Genomic DNA, 19,742 nt, shown 5'->3' with positions numbered 1-19,742 from the left:
ACCATCACCTGGCAGAGCTGAAGTTAGAACTAAACGTCCTGTTTTCAAATCTTTGTTCTTCAGTTAACACCATGGTTGTTCTTATCTAGAAATGTTCACACAACTAATAGTGCTACATTTTTCACTCAAATTTTAGTCAATTTTTGCTAATACTTAAATTCTCTGCCTCACCCCAGTTTTGAATTAGAACCAACATTTCCTTTGCGGCATTAAAAGTGTTGAATATGGATATCTCTATTTAACCTAAATATCATATTTAATAAAAAAAACGCCCCCAATGTCTATTTTTAAACTTAAAATACAGTATCTTAAAGCTATGGCGTAACTTTCTCACAAAACCTCAATACATCCATCATATTTATAAGTAAGATACCTTGTAGATTTCTGTTGAGAAACAGCATCCTCAACTTCTTATACAGCATGCTGAATAATTTTCTATTAAGGACATGAAATATTGCACTTCAGAACTATGACACTTTCATGAAACACACACAGTGCCTTAAGGAGAGCAAAAAATTTTCCAGCTCCACATTTGATGTTCAAATTCTGTGAACAAGTTTCTGAGGGTAATGAGAGACTAGAGAATTTGGCTTACAAATACTTTAGAAACACATGTCCATATTCTGACAAGTATTTATACACTTACTAAATAATTGAAGAGAAAAAGCTAATAGAAGGCCCAGAAGAACACAGTAATTAGAATGCTAAGATGGTTGTGGTTGAAAGTGTTAACATTCTGATGGCTTGCTCATCTCTCTCAGCTAACTTATGATATGGGAAATAAACCCATAACTCTCCACTGGCATTGCTTTCTTACATATCCGTTGTAGAATTCATCAGTTACACAGAAAAACGGAAGCGCAAGGTATAGGCAAATTTCCTATCCTGGAACAACTACAAATCTTATTAAATTTAAACAGCTGCACAGCCCTTCAAGACCTTTCACTAAACTCCAGGTTACCATTTCATCACCACTGATTTCCCCAATGCATTCTTCTCAATAAGTCAAGCAAATCATGTCACATACTCCATATCTTGTTTCTCTTCAAGCTGGCAGCTTCACCTTCTCATTTGACTTGCTTGAGTTGATCAGTTCAACTTAATTCAACTCATCAAACATGTGCCAGGCCCTCTGCCAGGTTACAATGATATACTGATAACAAAGGGAAGTATTTATAGTTGAAGATTCAGACACATAAAAACAAACACATACCTTAAACACTCCCTTTTCACTTGATCCACTGCCACTTTTTCTAGCCACAACCTACCCCTCATGGGAGGCACAGGATAGTAAGCTTCTTCTGCCAAATATGCAGGCTCTTGTCCCTATCACCAACCTACCAGATCCTCTGATAGTCTCTAAGTATGCCCCTTTTCTACTCCCCTGAGATACAAGTAGCTTAGATTCCTCTTCTTTTCAATTACATGTATTTTAACAATTTTAAGGATCATACTGACACCTGTTAAAAAGTGTACAGGGACTATAGAGGGGTGAACGGTGCCCTCGAAAGATAACCAACCAGTTGGCATAGAGTTGATTCCAGCTCATGGCAACACCATGTGTGTCAGAGTAGAACTGTGCTCCACAGGGTTATCAAAAGCTGATTTTTCAGAAGTAGATCACCCGGACATTCTTCCAAGGCTCCTCCAAGTGGACTCAAACCTCCAACCTTTCAGTTAGCAGCCGAGTGTATTAACTGTTTGCGCCACTCACGGTCTCCTGTCCCTGAAAGATATCAGGTCCTAATTCCTGAAACCTGTGAATGATACCCTAAAGTTTACATAATTGTGATTAAATTAAGAATTTTGAGATGAGGAGATTACCTTGGATTACCTGGATAGGCTCAAAATGTGATCACAAATGTCTTTACAGGAGACAGACACACAGAGGAAAAGTTGATGTGACAATGAAGGCAGATATTGGAATGATGCAGCCACAAGCTATACACAGCCAGTGGCCACCAGAAGCTGGAAGAAGCAAGGAGTAGATTCTTTCCTGGAGTCTCTGGAGCGAGTGTGGCCTTGACACTTTGATTTCTGACTTATGGCCTCCAGAATGTGGGAGGATACATTCCTGTCGTTTTAAGTCATCATTGTTGGGTATGTGTTAATGGCAGTCGTGGGAAACTAATACAGGAAGCATACTGTATAGTCTTAGCATGCTTCAAGAATATGAATAGCTATGCAGTACTCCTTCATACATTTATACCGTATTTTTACTTAACCAACTTCTTTTTTGACAGTGAAGCTATTTTCTAATTTCTCTTTATTATTAAAAAAAAAAAATGCTTCAGTGAGCAAACCTCACCTCTATATGTGGTGGTCAGCAGAAACTGCACATAAAAAATACAGCAGAATTTACAGTAGGCCAGCACCTGACCCATACCTTATGATATTCTGAACTAATTGCTCGGTTCCGAGGCTAAGACATTGGTGCTGGTGAAGCTTCCCCAGGGGACTGTAATGTGCAATAGAAACAGAACCACTGCTCTACGTGAGAGCACCTATTGTTGTGCTAGGGATTGTACAGGAGGAAACAGCTGTTGATTGAATACCCACATAATTAGCACACACACCTGAATTACATAAAACTAGCAATTTTATATTCAAATCATACATATATATAAAATATATATGTATATATGATTAATTAAAGAATATGAGAAACTAAAAACTTTCAAAAATTATGACTTTATGAAACATATATTGCCATGAGAAAATACAGTATCTGAGTCTATTAACCACATACTGACAAACCACCAGAACTAAACCCATTTCCGTCAAGTTGATTCCGACTCATAACAACTCTATAGGACAGAATGGAACTGCCCCATAGGGTTTCCAAGGCTGCAATCTTTACGGAATCAGACTGCCACATCTTTCTCCCACAGAGTGGCTGGTGGGTTCAAACCACTGACCTTTTGGTTAGCAGCCAAGCACTTAACCACTGTGCCACCAGGACTCCACATGCTGACAAGTGAAGGTAAAGAAAATATTTCAACACGACTCATGCACATCAAGAGCACCTTACCTTATAGAAAGTGTCACCAAAATATGCTATTCTATGTAGTTTTCCAATTTTTATATTTAATCCCACTAGTGCTTTGAATTTTTGTATTAGCTATTATTTTATAGATGCATTCACATAGTAATAAGGAGACACTTATTCATCTATAAAAGATATCAATACATGCAAGAAATATTTAACAACTTTATAATTCAAGTATTTATCTTAGTTCCATATGAACAATCAAAGATGACATTTGATGCCTTCCACTTCTCAACACCAATTCTGGGTTTACTTAACAGCAGAACTCACATATTGCTTCACCTCTCTGGATTGAGCTCATTCCAGGACACTCGGCCAAGAAAATGCCTAAACACAAGATGATCCAATGTTACATCTCATCAAGTCAAACATGTCCAGATGCCACGTGCTGAAGGTAACTTCCAGTGGTAGCATCTAGTACCCTGGCACGCTTGGCTGGCAGATGGTTTTACATTTCCCATATGCAGTACATTTGCTTGGGACGCACTTAGAGACCTAAAGAAACAAGCATCTTCCACTTATTTAGAATATTACCATAGTTTTTTAGAGTCAGAAGTTTCACATGAAGGCAAAACAGGGGCTTCATAATAAACGGAACTTGAATTTCTATGTAATTCTTCTTTCTTCAGAATAATATTAATTGGTTTAAAGATTTTCCATTATCCTCCAAACATAAAGTTGAAATAAATGAGCAGCTGGTGTTATGATGCACTTCTTAGAGAAAAGAGTGTGTTACAAAGAATTATTTGCTAATTATATAGCAAATTAGGAGGAAATCTGAAAAAAGTTGTCAGATTTTTTATAAATTCCAGAAAGCAATGATTGTATCTATATTCTACATTTTTACTTTGTGAAACGCATAAAACACTGAATCCTATTTATTATAACAATATAAAATAGATTGAGTTCTTGGGAAGTTGTTAGAGATTGTGCATGTTTATATAAATCTGTAAATGTCTAAATGTATTTGACTATGAGAATAAAATCATTAAACAGTAAAGCCTGCACTGTTATAGGTAATAAATGTTTGTTGGTGATATACAGTAGGTTTCTATTTTTAGGTATAATTTCTCTAGGTGAAAATTTAATATATATGCATTTTAGAAAAATTCAATTATCAATAGTTAAAAAAAAAAAGCATCCTATAATTTGTAATTTTTTTCCCAAAAGGAGCATTATTTACAGATCAGCCCCAGCCTGGAGCTTTTGAACTAAGTCCTCTGAATCCTCCATGGCCAGGAGCAGGGCTTTCTCCTCTTGTCCTCCCAGTGCTTCACACCGTCCAGAGCAGCCATCCCCTGTCCTTGGGCTAATTCGCGTCCTGGACTTGTGCTGAGAGACTGTCTGCGCAGATTGGATTGCACAGAGGTCTGCATAGAATTTCAGGACACAGACAAGCATCAGTTCACACCAAATGAATGATGACGAGGATATGTGATCGCTCTGGGACAGTGATCCTCATCAGGAAGCAAAGAAGACAGACAACTTGTTTCTGACTCAACTCCATGCACTCCTGGCATGAGGCAAGATGACACTTCTCTGCCAGAGGCTCATGGTTTCTGAACCTCAGCTTCCACTAAAATAAGTGAATGGATTAACCAGTTGCCATCAAGTAGATTCCAACTCACGGTGACCCCATGTGTCGGAGTAGAACTGTGCTCTATAGAGCTTTCAATGGCTGATTTTTGGAAACAGATTGTCAGGGCTTTCTCCCGAGGTGCCTCTGGGTGGACTCGAACCTCCCACCTTTCGGTTAGCAGTGAGTGCATTAACACTTTGCATCACCCAGGGACTCTAAGATAAGAGTGTTGTGTTATCTGGTCTCTGTAAGGCTTGCTCTGCAGTTGTGCACCCAATCTTTCTGTCTTACACTTAGCTCTAAAACCTGCGCTCTTGACAGTTCAGACTTTGCAGTCACTGACTTTCTGATTCTGCAGTAAATGACTCATACTCGAGGAATTCCAACCAGGAAGACATAGGGAACAAGTACTGGAAGGAACAGCACATCTCCTCACACTTAAAAAGGCTATCTTTTCAAAAGTGTGAGAATTCCTTGTAACTTGTACAAAAATTCTTTATACATGTATGTAAGATGAAAAAAGCATGGGAGAAATTTTTGGAGGCATAAAAGAATTGTATATTTCCTTCATAACCGGTAAAAGAATTCCCCAATTACTAGTAAGAAATCAACCAGACTTGATTATTATATGTATGGTTTTGAAATATAAATACACGCTCACGTGGTGGGATTATAAATAAATGAGTGCAATCTGTAGGGAAAGGAAGAAAAAGAAACTGTATTTTAAACCACTTCAGGACAATCACTTATGAGGCAATAAAGAATCAGGTGGAACGTGGCAGCTAAACCTGATCAACCCTAGAGAACAATGTAGTGAAAGATGTCACAGCCAGAATATGTTTTACAGTATCTTCTCTGATGAAGATATTGTCACAATATATAATATATATGCACATGAATATATTTTATGAACCATATCCATATTTATACACCTAAATACATATTTAAAAAGCTATATCTACCTTTATGTCTCCATTTATCTATCTATTTTTTAATCTATGTTTCTATCTCTTACTTTGGGTCTCCCTAAAAGTAGAGCTCAAGACAAAGACTTGGGTAAACATAGTCGATTTGAGATGTGATCTAAGGAAGCACACATATAAATCACCTTTATAATCACCCCAATATTTGAATAATATTTTAAAATAAATTGTTTAATGCATTTATGTAGAATCCATTTGTTTATTTCAATACAGAAATAATAATCTGCATTTATGAGGTTTTTCAATAGGAGCTGTACCAGATACATAATAATGAAAAGAAAGCAATTAATGAAGTAGTCCAGCAAGGAAAAATGATTACTTCTTTACAAATAAAAAGTAATAATAGTAACATTAACCATTTTTCAGCAGGAATGTGCTTACTTAGTCAACTGCATATATTGATTTTGATTCTGTGGTATGATGCTTTACAGAAAAAATGCAATAAAAAAGAATAATCTCTACTAGTCAAACCTCTTGGGAACCTAATTCTGCAACTCTTTAGCTCTGTGGCTTTTGATAAGAGTCTCAATTTTCTATGAAATATTAGAGAACTTTATTAACTGATCTCTAAGTTTCTTCATGGATCTATGGTTATATGGATTTGGATAGGAAAAATTGGGTCAGTATATTATAATGAAAAAGTTGATAAACATTTGCCAGGCAAAATTATGTTCTCAGAACCGTGGAAAATTATTTCAGAAAAAACAAAAAAGATGTACTCCTGCCTCTAAGAACCTGGCAATCACAGGTTTATATTAGTTTCATCATACCTATGTATCCCAAAAATGTTGTTCAGTGTTTTTCAAGAATTACCCTAAAACCCTGGGGAATCTTTTCACCATATTCCATGTAAGATTTTTGTTTCTTACATTTCACTTATATCAAAATCAAACCTTTCCACTAAACATTGGAAAAAATCAATACAGGATGTACATTATTGCAACCAATATCTTGCATTTTCCTATAAGTCTAGCAAATTCAATAAGAAAATAAATAAAATTTGAAGAATTGGCACTACTAGTACATAACTTAATTGTTCACATAAAACCCAAGAGAATCAACTAAGACTATTATAGCAAATAAGATATTTCAAGAAGGTGACTACACCCAAGATTAACAGATGAGAATCAATAACTACCCTATATTACGGCAATATTTTAACTGAAAAACAATGAAAACAAATTCTCATTTACAATAGTAACTATATTAAATTGTACCTGTTGTTACCTGCCATCAAGTTGGCCTCCAACTATTGACGAAACAAAACGCTGCCCAGTCTTGCACCATCCCCATCATCAAAATTGTACCTAGGAATAAATAAAACCAGAAATTAGAAAACAAAGAAGACGTTGATGAAGAATATTATAAAACTTCATTGAAAGATGTAAAACTACCACATACAAGGACAGGCATGTCTGTCAATGAAAAGACTCAACTGATTAATATTTCAATCTTCTCTGAGTTAATCTATTAATTCAATGAAAAACTCAATGGATCCTTTAAAACAGAACTTGGCAAGTTGATCTAAAATTTCACTTGAGAAAATGCATGTGAACAATCAATCATAGTTTGTAAGAACTATGAGGATGTATTTTTCCTGGTGGTGCAATGGTTAAGAATTCGGCTGCTAACCAAAAGGTCAGCTGTTTGAATCCACCAGCAGATCCTTGGAAACTCTGTGGGGCAGTTCTACTCTGTCCTATAGGGTCACTATGAGTCGAAACTGACTACACGACACATAACAACAACAGCAACGACGATGTATTTTTCCTAACATTTGTTAAAATACACTCAAAGTTATTTTGAAAAGTCAAAGTGTGATATTAGTACAAGAATAAGCAAATATATCAGTGTAACAGAATTGAGAATAGAGAAACAAACCCAAGAAAACGCTGTCATTTAAAATCAGTGGGGAAAATGTATCTTCAATAAATGGAATTGGGACAGTGGGAAAAGGATATATTGAAAAATACACATTGACAATTGAGATACTAAATCACACCATAAGCAAAAATGAGTTCAAGGCAAAAAAATAAAGCAAAATATACTTTATGATCTAAAGAATGGTAAGAAAATATATGATAATATTAGCATCATCTTTTCTTTACATAAAATTAATGGCAAAAGTCATAAACAAAATATTGACAAATTTGAAGACATAATAATATAAAACTGCCATGTTACAAAATATATTATAAACAAAAGTAAAAAGAGAAAAATGGGGAGAAATGTGAGACACATTTAACAAAAGACTGCCATCTATAATAGATGCCTAACCTGTAAAATCAGCAAGAAAAAGACAAGCATTACAATAAGAGATTCCAAAGGAAACAATTCAGAAAAATAAACCAAAGTTGCCCCAGGTAATTAGACATTTGCACATTAAAGCCACAATGAGATCACCTCTTGTCCATCAGACTGCAAAATTTTAGAGACTGGTCATAACTCTTGCTGGCAACAGTGTGGGAAAACAGGGATTTATATCTGCTGTTGAAAAGCGTTTGGCTGGGCAATTTGACAGAATCTGTCCATTAAAAACATGCATCTCTTTTGATTCACTAAATCCACTTGTGGAAATTCATCCTACAAAAATATTCACTTTACATGCTGTGTAGTATCGAAAAGTTCAAAGTCACATCGCATTTATAAATAGTGGAATCTTGAAATAAATTATTGCAAGTCATAATATAAATTTTAAAAAGAATCAGAACTTATTGTCTATATGAACTGATCTGTAAGACAGTGTTAACTGAACAACATAGATTCTATCCAGAAAAATAGGGTTCATTCTAGAACACGTGAAAATATAAGCCACTCAGTCACTGCTTATCTGATGCTATCTGTTCGGCCTTGATTTCCCTCACGCCTATAAAATGGAGAAATTAGTCATTAGAGAGAAGATGAATGGGATTTGGGGACATATATTCTCTGTACAAGTCTTAAATCTACCTATTGATTGCTTTCTAGTAGGAACTAAGAGTTGGAAGGAGAGAAAACAAAATGTGTAAGATTCACTATTATACTCCCTGTGAATTAAAAACTTTCATTTTAAGAAGGAAAATAAAAACAAGGCACAAATATAAAGCTTCGTGAAGCGGTCTTGAAAGAGAAATCATATCAAGCAGGACTTCATGAAGGAAATGAGTTTTAGCCAGGCCTTAAATGATGGCTAGAAATCTGAAAGTCTGGGGCAGAGGGAGCGTAGATTTGAGGTAAAGAAAACAGTATAAACTAAATTGAGTGTGTGGGGTACATAGTTAGAACAGGCTATTGCTTGGTTCTGCCCAAGCACCGAGTACATGAAGTTGTGGTAGACAAAGCTAGAAAAGAGAGGTTAGAGTCCACTGATACGGACTCAAAATCCACAGCTTACCACAGCAATATCATCCATGCAGAGGTGTGTGCTCTTTTTGCTGTGGAGGGTATTTAGCAGCAGGCAGAGGCTCAAAGAGGTGCACTGGTAGTTTAGTGGCAGAATTCTCACCTTCCAGGCGAGAGACCAGGTCTGATTCCCGGCCAATGCACCTTATGCGCAGCCACCACCCATCTGTCAGTGGAGGCTTGCGTGTTGCTATGATGCTGAACAGGTTTCAGTGAAGCTTCCAAACTAAACTGGATTTGGAAGAAAGGCCTATTAATCTACTTTTGAAAATCAGCCCGTGAAAACCATACGGAGCAAAAGGAAACAGTGTCCGATCCGCAGCGGCACTGGGCAGCATTTTCGTTCCGTTGTGCATGGGTTTGCTGTCAGTTGGGGGCCTACTCAAAGGCAGCGAACAACGGAGGCTCAAAGAAGGTAGAAGGGACAAGGTATACTAGCGAATAAAGCGGACCCAACATACCTCTCTCTTGCACCTCTTCCCCTCCCACATACACATTCTATTTTTTTTCTAAGTTTTTCCACAGATTTCACTTCGAAGCACTTACAATTAAAAATCCCTTAAGCGTTGTATTTTAATTTTCGAGGGAAACTTGGGTTTTCCTAACAGAGGTCTTTAGCTACCACACAGTATATATAATAGAATAATTATAGATTTAAAGCAGCAAGAAAATGTAAAGATCATTAAATGCCAACCACTTCTTTTGCAGATGAGGAAACAGGTATAATTCTAAGATGACTAATACTGAGAATTAACTATATACTTGTCTCAGGAATATTAAAGAGGTCCATAGTGTTAAGTGAGAAAAAGTAGAGCTTTTTATTTAAATGAATTCACTCTGAAGGAAAGACAAGTAATAAATGAGAGAGAGTTTGGTTTAATTTGGGTTACTTTAGAGTTTAATGATAAAATATAACTTTCTGACAGGAGATGAGTTGAACTGCATTGAAACTGAACGCCTTGCCCCAATTGGGCTTATTTAGTTCAAAATACATTACTTTCTTTTGAGACTGGGTATTTGAAATTCTCCTTTCAAGTTCAACCAAGCAGACAGATGACTCTGTAGAAGGAAGAAAAAAAAGCGTGGATTATTTACCAGTGAAAGACATTAACTCTGATGATGGGATCAGTTACCATTTGGGACAGCAAGAAAAAATGTTAAAAAATATTTCTTTCATTGAAAATCAAAGTATTCCATTCAAGAGAAATGGCTTTGTATTAGACTGGTAAAGGAATAAAGGATAAGAAGTAATTTGTCATAGTAGGTAGGAGTGAGAATAAAAATTTCTCAGCTAGAATCACTAGGGAAGTTTTACTTCTGTCAAGGATCTTTGGAATCTTCAACTTGAAGGAATAACATGGATTTCAGCTTTTCTTGTTTAAACAATTCATCTTTAGTCCCATACCATACAAAGAAAAATCCAATAATTAATTCCACAGAGGTAATGCAATACCAAATTAGAGATTATGCAGAAAATTATTTTTGCAACTGAACATCCCATGAGATATAAAGTTTGCTCTATTTATTCCCGTTCCAAACCCCAAGAGTTACATTTGCTTGTACAAACACAGGAAGTCAGATCTGGGCCTATACACTTCTTTATGTATAAGTGAAACCACATTCTAACACAGGAAAACCTGCGAAAGCCAGAGCCTGTGTAAGGCAGAAACCTGTCAGAGAAAGAAAACTCAAATATTTTCCTCTAATAGAGAAAGCCAGAAAAGTGGTAAGATTGAACATCGGTGTACATGTGTCTGTTTGTCACACTGTTTTCAAGTCTCTTGACTATATATCTAGGAGTGGAATTGCTAGGTCATACAATAGTTCTATGTTTAACTTTTTGAGAACTGCCAAACAGTTTTTCATGGTGGCTGCACCATTTTGCATTCCTGCCAACAATGGATAAGGGTTCCAATTTCCCAATTTCCCCACATCCTCGCCAAGATTTGTTTTCCTTTTTTTTTTTTTATCTTAGCAATCCTAATGTGAGTAAAGTAGTATCTCATTGTTGTTTTTATTTGCATCTCCTTAATGGCTAGTGATGTTGACCATCTTTTTATGTGCTTTTTGGACATTTATATTTCTTCTTAGGTGAAATGTCTATTCAAATCTTTTGCTCATTGTTTGATTGGGTTGTCTTTTTTGTTATTAAGTTGTAGGAGTTCTTTATATATTCTGGATATTAAACCCTTATCTGACTTATGGTTTCCAAAAATTTTCTCCCAGTCTGTAGGTCATCTCTTCACTTTGTTGTTAAAGTCCTTTGTTGAACAAGTTTTTTTGTTTGTTTGTTTTTTGTTTTGTTTGTTTTTTTAAATAAAGTCCAATTTATCTACTTTGTCTTTTGTTACTAGTGCGTTTGGTGTCACTTATAAGAGTTCATTGCTAAAAACTAGGTCCTAAAGCAATATCCCTCTATTTTCTTCTAGAGTTTCATGGTTTTAGTTCTTCCACTTAGGTTCTTGATCCATTTTGAGTTAATTTTTATGTATGGTGTGAGGTATGAGTCCAGATTCCTTCTTTAGCTTAAGAAGATCCAGTTGTCCCAGCACTATTTATTAAAGAAGCTATTCTTTCCCCATTACATGGACTTAGCACCCTTGTCAAATATCAAATGACTGTAGATATATGGGTTTATTTCTGAATTCTCAATTCTATTCCATTTGTCTTTGTGTCTATTATTATACCAGCACCAGACTGTTTTGATTGCTGTAGCTGTACAGTATGTTTTGAAATCAGAAAGTGTGAGTCCTCCTGCTTTGTTCTTCTCTTTCAAGATTCTACTAAAAAGGTGAGTCCTGCCAAAAATTAAAGTAGGTTTTTCGGTCAGTCCAATAGTCTGTTATTCTTACTTCTACAATGAAAATTCAATTAAAATTGTTATTCATGATGATACAATGAGGCCTAGATGATCACAAAACACTTTCTAAATATTCAAAGAAAGAAGAAACCATGTTCAATGTCATTGAATATTTTGTTGGCGGCGCAGTGGTTAAGAGGTCAGCTGCTAATCAAAAGTCAGTAGTTCGAATCCACCAGCTGCTCTTTAGAAACTCTATGGGGCAGTTCTGCTCTGTCCTATAGGATCTCTTTGAGTCAGAATCAACTTGACGGCAACAGGTTTTTTATATTTTATTTTATGATTTTACAAATTACTTGTATATGCACAGTATGATATATTTTAAACTTCTGTTAATCATAGGTAATTGTTGATAGTGTTGCATAAAGGAACATTTATTCTTTTTAAAAATACATTAGTAAGTTACTATCTAGAAAAATGAGGAGAATAATTTTTTTTCTTTTTCTCTTTTTTTTGGGGGGGTTACAAAATAAGCTTGAGCATTCTTTGGGTGTAGTACTGCTTTTCAAAGGTGAGTAATGATGCCTTCCAGGTAAGTAGTAGAGGTGATTGAATTCATGTCAAGGCTTGCCTAGTTCCTGGAAAAAGTATAAGCTGATAAACACACACAGACTCGGGGGGGCTGGTAATATGTGTAACTTGTTAACAAGGCTGTTTTAGTGGCAAGGCCACATAAAAAGTCAAGATTTATCTTCCTATTAATTTGTGGTAGGAGTCACTTAACTTGGCTGTAAAATTAAAATAATGGGTACTAACTAATCTCAAAGGTGTTTTAATCTCAAAACATTAAATACATATAAAGCCCTGGGGACACCTTACTACAGGAAGGGGACTAACCATTATTTATTTTGGCACAGCAAGGTGCTAACTCTGTAGGAGATATAGCTAGACAAGGAACTATGAGTATTTTTATTGTTATTATTTACTGACCTAAACATAGATGGGATTGCAAATAATCACCTCCTTACAACTGAATTTATAACTCTGCTTATGTAAATAGAATCACTGTAACGAGAGTCATCTCAACTTGGATTCAGTTGAAATTTTTGACTGAGAAAGAATGAAAGCAGCAGCTGACATCAGAATGAATCTGACTCTTACAGCTAAACCATGTTGTTCTCTTATTGGATACATACATTCTCACACAACCACCACTCATTCAAGATCACTGTGCAACCCATAACATCCCTCTCTCTTGCTAAATGAGTGACGAGTGATGTTACTTCTTTAACAATTAAGTTTTATCCTTGTTCTAGTCTGCCACCCCTACAGATAATTAAAAAAAAAAAAAAAAATTTGCCATCAAGTAAATTCTTGGTTAGTAGTCAAGCGCTTAACCATTTGTGCCACCCAGGGACTCCTACAGATAAGATTAATTGAAATACTCAACTATACAATTGACCCTACTTTCTGACAACACCCAGTCCAGAACAAATCTCCAAGTTCAAGACTCTCTTCAAATCCTGTGACACAAATTTTCTTACATCTTCTTACTGAGATGCTCCATGATTTTTCATGGTGTGTGTTCTCCCCAGAGTAGGGAATAATAACATAACTTGTTCATCTACAACTGTAGGCCTGGTGGTCTCTGGCTGGAGGGCATTGACATCTCTTGTATCTGCAGTCCTGTAGTCCTGCACCTCTCAACATCTGGAGGCAGATGTCAACAATGTTTTCTTCAAACTCAAGAAGTAAAGGAAGGGATCATACTATGTTAATGAATGCAGCAATTGTTCTCACGTTCTCTTGGCAGGAGGAAGGGGTGTGGATATTTGGTTCTATCTTTTACTAATTCAGGAATCCATTTAAAATTTTGTCTGCTGAGTTGAGACTTTGTTGCTTGATTTTAAATCCAGTGTCAAATCATTTGCCCCATGGCTAGGAAACACAGTGATATCTATAGAACATGTGTATCTTCCCATTGTGCAAGTTATGCCAAGTTGCTATGTCAATACAAAAAAAAAAAAACCATTGCCATTGAGTTGATTCCAACTCATAGCAACTCTATAGGACAGAGTAGAACTGCCCCGTAGGGTTTCCAAGGAGCTGCTGATAGAGTCGAACAGACATTTTGGTTAGCAGCCAGCCTCTTAACCACAAGTTGTACTCTTATTTGAAAACTGTGCCGATTGTTTGTTGGTTTGTTTATTTTTAAATCTGTCCTCTGAGTCAATGGAGTGTTGTCTAAAAAGAGAATAAACAAGCAAATGAGCATAGCTGATACTGACATAGGAAAGTTGATCACTTTCTGATAGTGGCATTAATAGGGTTGGTATCACCCAGTGGGGTAACTCATGGTGTCAACTCCCATGGACCTCCTCCTGTACCAGACCATACAGAATCCTTAGTAATGTTTACTATCAATTTTAATCATAGAATAATACGTGATAAATACTGTCATAAATTGCTTAAATGTAATGTTTCTTACATTGTATGAATACTAACAACAAAATTGTTTGTAAAATCTATATTGATTTACAAGATTATTAGCTACAATGTTATTAGTAACCAAGCGGAAGCCTTTTTTGATTTTGCTCTGTCTTTTCTTTTAATTACTACTTCATTCTCAAAAAGAGTTATTGATATAGGTTCATAAATACTAGTTACCACAATATTGTAGCTAAAACACCAGAAATTTGACAACATCAGCAACTATAAAAACACCAGCAGCAACAAAAACAACAGTGCGTGATTGTAGCATGTACAGATAAAACCATATGATTCAAAGCATCATTGTAATTGAGCAGTAATGACAGCTCTGACTGGAGTGCATTAGAAGGTTCAAAAAGTAAATTAGCATAGTTTTATCCCTGTAGATATATTGATACATGTAAACTAGGCTTACGAAAAATGTTTTTTGTAAGTTGTTATAACTAACTATAGGGATATTTTTATTAAAATAATAAATTTCTGCTGAAACACTGCACAAAAAATTTTATAGACAGTCATTTTGATGTCACCCCCTCTGACAGTGTCACCCAGTGCTGTCTGCACCCCCTGAGCCTCCCTAGTAATGCCACTGCTTCCTGAACTCCAAACATTTGTTCCACATGCTTTGCAAGCAGCTGAAAGCTAGAAATGTCTTCCAAACTGAATAAAGAAATTTTTTGAACAAACCAGACAGAGGCTGGGATTCTGAAACCGGAAGACACAGGAGTCTGTTGTGGTTGATACAAAAAGGACATAATCTAGGAGGAATCAGCATGGGAAACATCAAGGTCCTGTTGTGACTGTGGAGATTGTGTAGATCGGTGATTCTCAAAGTTTGGTGCTCAGACCAGCAGCTTTGTCATCACCTATAAGCCTCTAGGAGCCCTGGTTGCACAGTGGTTAAGAGCTCAGGCTGCTAACCAAAAGGTCGGCAGTTTGAATCCACCAGCCACTGCCTGGAAAACCTATGGGGCAGTTCTACTCCATAGGGTCACTGTGAGTCAGAATCAACTCCACCGCAAGGGGTTTGGTTTGGTGAGCATTGTAACAAATGCAAATTAATGGGCCCCACCCTGAAATCGGGCTCAGGAACTGTGGTTCAACAAGCTCTCCAGGTGATTCTCATGCATGTAATATTTGAAACCACTTGTGTGGACGTCTCAGACCTAAAATGTGGCTTAAACCAGTGCATCTGCAGCACTGTGTTTACCTGTGTGAAATTCGCTCTCGCGTTCACTCTTGCTCCTCTAAGTATATATCATCAACTAGAAAAAACTGAGAAAGTTACAGATGGTTCTGAGTCTCTGATAATATCTTCCTACATGTTTTTACTCAATTATTTCCTTGCTTAGAAATAGACAGGAAACCAAGAGAAAAATGAGTATCTCAAGGCAATATGTGTGTATTCCTGGCTTTGAGCCTCAGGCACAGCAAATGGACATTCCATTGCATTTTTACAATGGCTGGCAGTTTCTGGGTTGTGAGGTATTATTGTGTGGTTGTATTTTTTTTTTTTTTTTTCCTTTTTCAAATCACTTCTTTACATTCTAAGTTTTTTGAAATGAGTATGAATGTTACGGATTGAATTGTGTCCCCTAAAGGTATGTATTGTAATTCCTAGCCTTTATGCCTGTGTTTATAATCCATTTGAGAATGAGTCATCTTTGTTATGTGAATGAGGCAGGATTAGTGTAGATTAAAAAGAAGAAAAAAAAAACCAGCGTAGATTAGTGAGATATAAAAGAGATTAAACAAGCAAGCAAGAGAAGCAGAGATGGGGGAAGAGAGATGCCAAGCCACATGAAGATCACCCAGGAGCAGAAGCTCAAAGACACAAGGACCTTCCGCTAGAGTCACACAGAGAGAAAGAGGAGGCACCCTGAATTTGGACTTCTAGCCTCCTAAACTGTGAGAAAATAAATTTCTGTTTGTTAAAGCCATCCACTTGTACTATTTCTGTTATAGCAGCACTAGATATCTAAAACAATGAGTTATTTCTATAATCATAATTTTTAAGGGGATCGCACAAATGACCCACTGCCAAAAACTGAGACTTTTAGCAGTGTCAAGCATTTTCTAGGACATTTCTAGCTAAAAGGTAGTGAGGGTAGCCTGTCTCATCATACTATGTTTTACCCACGCCCCACTCTTGTTGTTTCCCATATTTGCCGCCCATATTATTTCACTCTTTGATCCCTTCCTTTCAGCTCTTCACTACAATTTTACTTTCTTTGTTTACCTTCTCATAGTTCCCTTTCCCAAACAAAGTTTGAGCAATTAGATGAAGTAGATAAGAAGGGATCATAGAATATGAAATTTAGGAAAAGGGGCTTAAGAAGGTATGAGATTCAAAGCCATAAATATTGTATCAGTTTATGTAATTTAATGAATGCAGTTAATGTGCTATGTGCTTTCCTTCTTAGGGGTCAAACTCATTTGCAAAGATACATTAATTAAGCACTCCTGACCTGCATTGTCTTGAAAACATCAGAGACTAAATGTTAGAGCCAAACACCACTCTGTGAAAAACTGATTTCAGTTTGGGAGTTTTTTGGGTTTGTTGTTTTTTTTAAGTAGGAAGCATAAATCAATTAAATATCATCAGCAAAATACATATTTGCCATGAAGTAGAGTTTCCATCCTCATGTCAATGATTGTTTTGTTGTGTCGTGCATTCAAAGCAGATTCCTTTCCACAGATTCATGCCTCTCAAATAAATAATAGCTACTTTACCTGATGATCTGTTAGAAACGGCCACATCTGATGTCTTAAAAACCTAAAGAGAAAAATATTTCTTACATTTCTCTTGGCACCTGGTCTCTTATTTGGACACCGATGACTAAAAAGGATAAACGTCTGTCAAGTATTGGCCACGTGCATGTTCACAGGAGGAGACTTGAACCTACAGCAAGGCTGTGGCTGGAAGGAGCAGATTCACTTGGACCAAAGGGGAGCGGCAGCTTTTGTGAACAGCACTCAGTAGTTGTGGCCTGTCCTTTGACTAAGAGGAAAGCAAAACTGAGTCCCATTGGATTCACACAGATTTGGTCATTTTGACAAAATAAAACAGAACATAAGTAAAACTAATCAAATTTTAATTCTTTTTCAAATAGCATGGCTCCAAGAAATTTGCCCTTCTCAACACTGATGGGATCAGGAAAGATGGATCCTTTTTGGGAGCGAAAACAGTATGAATTACTTGTTTTCATCAGAGGAATTTATGAAGTGTAGAAAGATTGTCCATAGGCATGTAAAACAGACATAAAGAGGAAGAGACATAAAAGAAAATTACCTTTCTAGATGAAGGTTATGGGCATTATCAAGAGGATCTCTGCATCCACAAAGGGTGACTGAGGGATTTGGACATTAGCCATGATGATGATAATAACAATAATAATATTCATTCATATTCTCTTCAACAGCTGGCAAAATATTTCCCCACGCAGCTTTTCTTAAGAATGGCAAGGGCAGAGAACAGGAACTGGAAGAGGCTGCATAGGTCTGGCTCACAATTACTACTCCCCATTGCTAACCTCCCACGTTGTCTCATGATCTTGTTTTTCCCTCCCATTCCAGTCTCTATAAAAAGTTTTAAGATTAACCAATGTTCCTCCTTGGAGGGTGGAAAACAAGTGATAATGATCTAGGAATGAAAAACTGAACAAAGCACCCATCTTGGGACAAGAAAACCAGGATGTTGCCAGATAACTCCCAAGAAAAGATTAACTCATCTGGGACATGACCACCTCAAGGCGAAACTAACACAAATTTCTAAGACCCGTAATCGTGTCCCTATAAAGCTTTCAGCCAATCTCCAGTGGAGAAGACGGGTTTTTGGACGAATCCATTCCCCTTTGTCTCCTATATATTGATATATAATAAAACTCTTGCTGCTTACCTCACCCTTGTCTCAGAATTGGCTATTGCAGCAGGCAGCTCCAATCTGCATTATTGCGGTAACAGAAGGAAAAAGAAGGTGATCAAGAGGAATGGTACCTCTCTCTACAATAAATATGAATTTGCCTGGCTCTTAGTCCATTCCTAGTTGTGGAAATACACTGTAAATTCAAAAACTTGCTTTCCTCAGAATCTGCCTGTCCACAACCATTAATGTTGGTATATTGGTTCCTGTAATTTAGAGTAATTTAAGTCCCAGCCTTCTATTTTAATGGCTATAGGAAATGGAAGAGAGAGTGGGAGAGAACCGTGTATTTCTCACATTTGAACATCTGCTGTGCCTAGCATTATATATGGCCTATTAAACAACAACAACAACAACCCTATTGCCATCAAGTCAATTACAACTCATGGTGAAATACCAGCGGCATAGCTTCCAGCATCATAGCAACACACAAGCCACCACAGGAGAACAAACTGACAGACAGGTGGTGATATATCAAGGTTTTATTTTAGCCACTGTAATCTTTTCATCCAAGACTTCTCCAGTCTCCCAAGAACTTAAGAATGGGAAGAGAAAAAAATATTTCAAGTGCTAGACCCATAGCATACATGAGCCTTGATTGATCATGGCAAAATCCCTCTGAGATATTCATCTTTCTAAATTTTACCAGTGAAGAAACTGACACTTGGAGAAACTTGACTCAGGTCATGAGTGACAGAGGTTTGAGTCAGACCTAGCTCTGTGCCACTTCAAAGTTCATACTCCTTTTTATTACAACTCGTACCCTCTGTGACCCTGTTTCCCATTGACAGATTCAGTAACTTGAAGCAGGATCAAGTTCCCAAGAGCAACTCTCCACTGATACAGATCTTGCCCCTCCTCAAAATAATATTCTGTCTCTCAGCCTCCAGTCATCTAGATGCTGGCCACAAGGCTGATATATGAGTTCCTCTCTTGATCACAATTGTCAGTGTCTAGTTTTTATAACTTGGAATATGCTTTGCTCCGTTTTGACTTTGTGTACTAACAACGCACATTGAGCCCATTTCCATTTAATCGGGCTGTTGCTTTGTTCTTGCAGATACCTTAACTGAGAATTCATCCTGATGGATATATTCCTAACAATAGAGACTGAGGCTTCTGATATCAATGACTGCTTGTTGGATTTGCAAAAACAAGTTCTCCCAGATTTCCTGCTTTATCCTGTATTATCTGCTATTTCATTGCCTCATTTAAAAAAAAGCTTGCTAAACTGTTGAACATTTTTTAATTACTCCTTTCTTAACAGTTGATAACTGGTAGACAATGTACAATCCTGAGGCTTTATAGATATCCAATCTCTGGAGAAGGGCATCACACATGGGAAAGTAGAGGGTCATCAAAAAAGAGGAAGACCCTCAACTAGATGGATTGACACAGTGGCTGCAGCAATGTGCTCAAACATACCTACTATTGTGAGGATCGCCCAGGACGAGAAATGTTTTGTTCTATGATACATAGGGTTGGTAACATTTGGAGCAGACTGGACGGCACTTAACAACAACAACAACAACAACAAC

Source organism: Trichechus manatus, unplaced genomic scaffold (assembly GCF_000243295.1).
Source record: "Trichechus manatus latirostris isolate Lorelei unplaced genomic scaffold, TriManLat1.0 scaffold00246, whole genome shotgun sequence".
In the NCBI taxonomy this organism is placed as follows: Eukaryota; Metazoa; Chordata; class Mammalia; order Sirenia; family Trichechidae; genus Trichechus; species Trichechus manatus.
Note: the sequence above shows the minus strand (reverse complement) of the source record.